Source organism: Oncorhynchus masou, chromosome 15 (assembly GCF_036934945.1).
Source record: "Oncorhynchus masou masou isolate Uvic2021 chromosome 15, UVic_Omas_1.1, whole genome shotgun sequence".
NCBI classification, from domain to species: domain Eukaryota; kingdom Metazoa; phylum Chordata; class Actinopteri; order Salmoniformes; family Salmonidae; genus Oncorhynchus; species Oncorhynchus masou.
Window position 1 is genome coordinate 12,156,372 of NC_088226.1, and position 6,000 is coordinate 12,162,371.

A 6,000-nucleotide genomic window follows, 5' to 3' on the forward strand; every position below is an offset into this window, starting at 1 on the left:
ACCTGGCTGTCTAGCGTGATCATTTAGCAGCCCTGTTAGCTCATCTATCAGCAGGAGAAGAGCCATGCCTTTCTCTTTATGTTGAGATGGCTCTTCATTAAAGCCCAATCTGTCCCTGGACGTTTTTATTAACACACAAAACTCTGCTGACCTTTCTATGGAGATTGTTCTCCTTCGACACCATCCATCAGCAGCGAGGCGATGGTGTCAGCGCCACATTAAATGTTTGCTCAAACAGAAGGTCTTTACAGGTACTTTAGAGGTACTATTAGGACACTCAGCTTCATTCTTTTCCATCTTCAAATTGGCCATTGAGTGGGGTAAGTTTAGAATTGTTTTTCTTCTACCGATTTTAAGCCAGTTTATCTAGCGAATCAGATTAAATTGGACATTTTACAATAAAGTTATTTGGAGTAAAGTTTTGATTTTAAAAAATGTTCTAAGACAGTGGGCAACATTTTGAGACGTTTAACTGATGATTTCCGAAACAGTTGCAGATTTAACTCCCCTGACTGAGTCATTACCATTGGCTAAAACTGTAGGAGCCTCTTAAATTCTCCACCATCCAGCCAGTCGTATAGGAGATTAGCCAATATTGACGTGCTGACAGCAGTCTTATTACAGATGGAGATGGCAGCTGTTGAAGTGCCTATGTCACTCTCATGTGAAGTGGTCAGTACGAGCTAATCTCCTGCTTCAGCTTGGATAAATATAGAACTGGAATCGTTCCTGTGGCTCCCAGCAGACAATGAGCCTGTGGATGTCACAATGTAGTTGTTTAAATGGCTAGATCCGAGTGTGACTGACTAGAGCAAGTGAACTTCAGTCTTGAGTAGTCGGCACCTGGACGGCAATTAGTCAAATTAGTCAAAGAAAATCTTTCCATGTCTTATCTTTAACGGGATGCCATTGTGAAGGAAAGGACTCCCAGTAACTATTAGCAGTTGGTGGCAGTGGCTAGGTAAACAAACCCAGAGCGTGGATTCTTTTGCAGTCTCTCTTTGTCTGTAGACTGCTTTCAAAGTAAGGAAACAAATATGAAATGTCATTATTTGGCTGAAACATCCCTTTAACACCCATATGTTGGAAGAGGCTTGCTGAGACTAGCAAGTGGTTGCACAGTCATTCTAATGCTATGAGTGGTTGTGTTCTGAGACCATCTGGAATACCTTGTTTTGCTATCTGTGCTTATGAAACAAGGACATCTGCTCAAGAACCATTATCTGGTCTCAGCAAGACCACAGATGCTGCCAACAGAGACCCGACTCAGACTAATCCAGACGGCTCATCTGATTAATCATGTCGCAATGAAACTTCACTGTTCACAGAACTACTTTGGCATCCGTGACTCATGTCCACACATCTATGCTCAATTTTAGGATTTGGCACATTTGTCATCCCTTTTACTTGAATTGTCTGCTGCTGACAAACGTCCCACTAAGGTCAAGTGTAATTCACTGAGAGGTGTTAAGGGTCATAAAGGGTAATGAGGCTGTGTCATTGATTCTTATTAGGTGAAACTGATTTATCGTGGAACTACATTCAAAGAACCGACCTCGCTCAAAAGCTAAGCAAATGAAACAGAGCTGGATGTCTCTCTTTCCTCAAATATGATTTTCCATATGTAAAGGATGTTTTTGTTCTAAAGCCATGCTATTTTTGTTTCATTTTGCAGAACACTTGAGTATTAACCTAGAAACCCAGTAAGACATTGTATATCAACAGTGTGACAGCCTGTTATCATTTTTTAAACAAACCCTCTTTACTGACAATGACAATGACGCGACACCAGACAACCTTCCAACTGCCCCTGTCTCACCTGCTGTGGGCTTGGCCTAATTACTACAGTTAGTGTTCTAGTAATTAAGGCCACACTGAAGCAGGTGTTACTGTATTATAATGTACCGCTTCAGTTGTGATGCTGACACCCAGGCTTCCCATTGTATTTCATATCTTCTAGCCTCGGAGTGAAGATACTGGGAAAAAACTGGTTGAATCAACGTTATGTCCACGTCATTTCAAACAAAAAAGTCAATGTGATAACGCTGAATCAACATGGAAAACTAATTGGATTTGAAAAAAGTCATGAACATAAGGGAATTTTGTATTTTTTTTCACTCAACGTTTAACCTATATCCAATGACATGGTGATTTTATGGTTGTTGATTTCACGTTGAATTCAACAACTCAACCAAATGTAAATAAAAACTAGAAGTTGAACTGACGTCTGTGTATAGTGGGTAGGTTATAGGTTCACTGACCAAAACTGAGGTTCCAACTTTGGATTAAACTTCATAGAGTTTAAAATATCTTCTGCTATATAACATTCCAACAACAACCTTAGCACACACATCTTATTATTAATCTTGGTAAAGTATTCAACTTTTTCTGCTAGAACTATCTGCTCCAAAGAATAAAAATATGTTGTTTTGGAAAAAGAAAGGAAGTGCATCTCTGTGGTTGTTTGTTCATTGATCTCAGGCTCTGCAGGTGCAGGATAACCTTCATGACATCTCACGTCAGAAGTGGAAGAAAAACTGACGTGTTTCATTTGACTGCAGAGAGAAAGAGAGAGAGAGAGAGAGAGAGAGAGAGAGAGAGAAAGAACAGATGAAAGGCATGTGTTTCCAATAAAAAATATTCTTGAAATAATATAGTGACCCAGCACAAACGTGTGTGTGTGTGTGTGTGTGTGTGTGTGTGTGTGTGTGTGTGTGTGTGTGTGTGTGTGTGTGTGTGTGTGTGTGTGTGTGTGTGTGTGTGTGTGTGTGTGTATGCTTGAATGTGCTGTATGTAGGCCAAAGCAGAATTCCAGATCTGAACGTCCAGTCTAATAAAAGGACAACCTTTCAGTGAGAGGAAGTGGGCCACTCACTATTTTGAACAGAAAAATGTTCAAACAAAAGCACCTAAGTGCTGATGGATTAAACAGAAAGTTCATTTAAATAGGCCAATGTAATTCATAACAGCTAACGGTCTAAGGTTTGCACTCCCAGTAGGCTGTCAAAGAAAAGCAATTTACTCCACTTTCCAACATTTAACATAATTTCCATTGTATGGCAAAAATTAGTCCGCAGAGGGAAAGTCCAAGTGGATGCTACACTGCAACTCATTCTCCATCATGAGTTTTATTATGTTATGTTTTAAGATTACAGACTTCAAAGTCAAATCCCTGTTTGCTCTTAGAAAGATGGCGCCGGAGAGAATGGCTGCCGTTTTATTTGCACTAAACCAACTGTGGTAGTTTTTTTGCATTGTTTGTAACTTACTTTGTACATAATGTTGCTGCTACCGTCTCTTATGACCGAAAAGAGCTCTGGACATCAGAACAGCGATTACTCACCTCGAATTGGACAAATAATATTTCTTTAATGAGTTGGACGGGAAGGACATACTCCAAACACACGAACAGGCCCTCATCCACGTCATTCGCTGGAGAAAGAAATTGAGATTTCGCAGAAGGAGATCGGGGTGCCTTGTGAGGATCAGGCGACGAGTGGCTAATCTCTCTGTGCCATCCGTACTTTTAGCTAATGCTCAATCGCTGGAAAATAAATGGCACGAACTGAAAGCATGTATATCCTATCAGCGGGACATTAAAAACTGTAATATCTTGTGTTTCACCGAGTCGTGGCTGAACGATGACGTTAATAACATACAGCTGGCGGGTTAAACACTATTTCGGCAGGATAGAACAGCAGCCTCTGGTAAGACACGGGGCGGGGGCCTATGTATATTTGTAAACAACAGCTGGTGCACGATATCTAAGGAAGTCTCAAGGTTTTGCTCGCCTGAGAGTATGAAATGATAAGCTGTAGACCACACTATCTACCTAGAGAGTTTTCATCTGTATTTTCCGTAGCTGTCTATATACCACCACAGACCGACGCTTGCACTAAAACCGCACTCAAGGAGCTGTATACCGCCATAAGCAAACAGGAAAATGCTTATCCAGTGTCGGCTCTCCTAGTGGCCGGGGACTTTAATGCAGGGAATCTTAAATCAGTTTTGCCTAATTTCTGTCAGCATGTTAAATGTGCAACCAAAGGGAAAAAAACTCTAGACCACCTTGTGGCGAAATCTGCACGGAGCCTTCACCGTGCACTGCCACTTTAAGAGCACATGAGCAGTAAGGAAGGAGGAAATAAAAAGAGCTCATTCAGCTCTTTGGGGAGGGGCTCTTGGGTGGCGCGACAGTTTCATTGTGTGTGCTGTGCTGCAGAAGTTTTGTTTGTTTTCAGCGTTTGTAGTTTATAAAGTATTTAACTCAATCATCGGTGTGATCGCTTTAGATCGTGGTTGTTTTTGTTTGGGACCGCGCCCGTTATGGATCGCATGGATTAGTAGCAACATTGTTGCGAAGCTTTAACATACAAAAAAAATACCATCGGACAGTCAGACCATACACCGGCAGGCCTGAAGACCACAGCTAAGATTTCTCTTTTTCTCTCTCTTTCTCTTCCCTCTCGTTCCAGTGCTTTACCCTGCAACAGACTCTATTTTTTGAAATGCACTTCCCATTGAAGTTCATTAGTGCTGGACTATTATTGCCCTGCCAGAAGTATTTTGATGGACATTTTAGTTAAAAGGGAGGTTGCTTGCAAGTTGTGTATTGTTATGTGAACTGTATTGAGGTGAGGTGTACTAATGACATGTGGCCGAGAAGACATTTTTAAGGCCTTTGTTGTGTCGATGAACACCCCCCACATTCATACCCTCTGCACTCATCCACTAGAAAATGATACAGATTATTGCAAATCCTCTGTTGATGACTGGGTTGGTTCTTGTATGAAGTTGCTGTTTAATTGCTCTGCCATTATTAGTATTAGTATTATTGTATGAGGTATTCTTGTTGGGGTTACCCCTGTGCTGTGATGTGGGTTTTATATGGTGTGTATTCTCTTTTCTCTCCACTGGCTATCTGGTAAACAGGCTACACTCTAGGCAGTCTCTTCTGCTGATGTGTGTGGGTCTGGTAGTGGTACTCTCTCTATTCTACTATTTTCCTTTCGAAATGGTTAATACCTGCCTGGCGCCCGAACAAAATCTTTCTTTACCCCTCTCTAATAAATATCGCTACAACATGTACTCCACACACAGAGACTCGAACGCAGCTCTCCCTCGCTCTCCATTTGGCAAATCTGACCAGAATTCTATCATCCTGATTTCTGCTTACAAGCAAAAATTAAAGCAGGAAGTATCAGTGTCTGTAGGTCTATAAATAATTGGTCAGATGAAGCAGATGCCAAGCTGCAGGACTGTTTTGCTTGCACAGACTGGAACATGTTCCGGGATTCTTTTCCGATGGCATTGAGGAGTACACCACATCAGTCACTGGCTTCATCAATAAGTGCATTGATGACGTTGTCCCCACAGTGACTGTACGTACATACCCCAACCAGAAGCCATGGATTACAGGCAACATTCGCACTGAGCTAAAGGGTAGAGCTGCCGCTTTCAAGGAGCGGGACTCTAGCCCGGAAGCTTATAAGAAATCCCACGATGCCCTCCAACGAACCAGCAAACAGGCAAAGTGTCAATACAGGACTAAGATCGTACTACACCGGTTCCGACGCTTGTCGTATGTGGCAGGACTTGCAAACTATTACAGACTACAATGGGAAGCACAGCTGAGAGCTGCCAAGTGACACGAGCCTACCAGACGAGCTAAATAACTTCTATCCTCGCTTCGAGGCAAGTAACACTGAAACATACATGAGCACATCAGCTGTTCAGCTGTGTGATCACGCTCTCCACAGCCGATGTGAGTAAGACCTTTAAACAGATCAACATTCACAGGCCCGCAGGGCCAGACAGACTACCAGGACATGTACTCCGAACATGCGCTGACCAACTGGCAAGTGTCTAGACTGACAATTTTAATCTCTCCCTGTCTGAGTCTGTAATACCAACATGTTTCAAGCAGACCACCATAGTCCCTGTGCCCAAGAACAGTAAGGTAACCTGCCTAAATGACTACCAACCCGTAGCACTCATTTC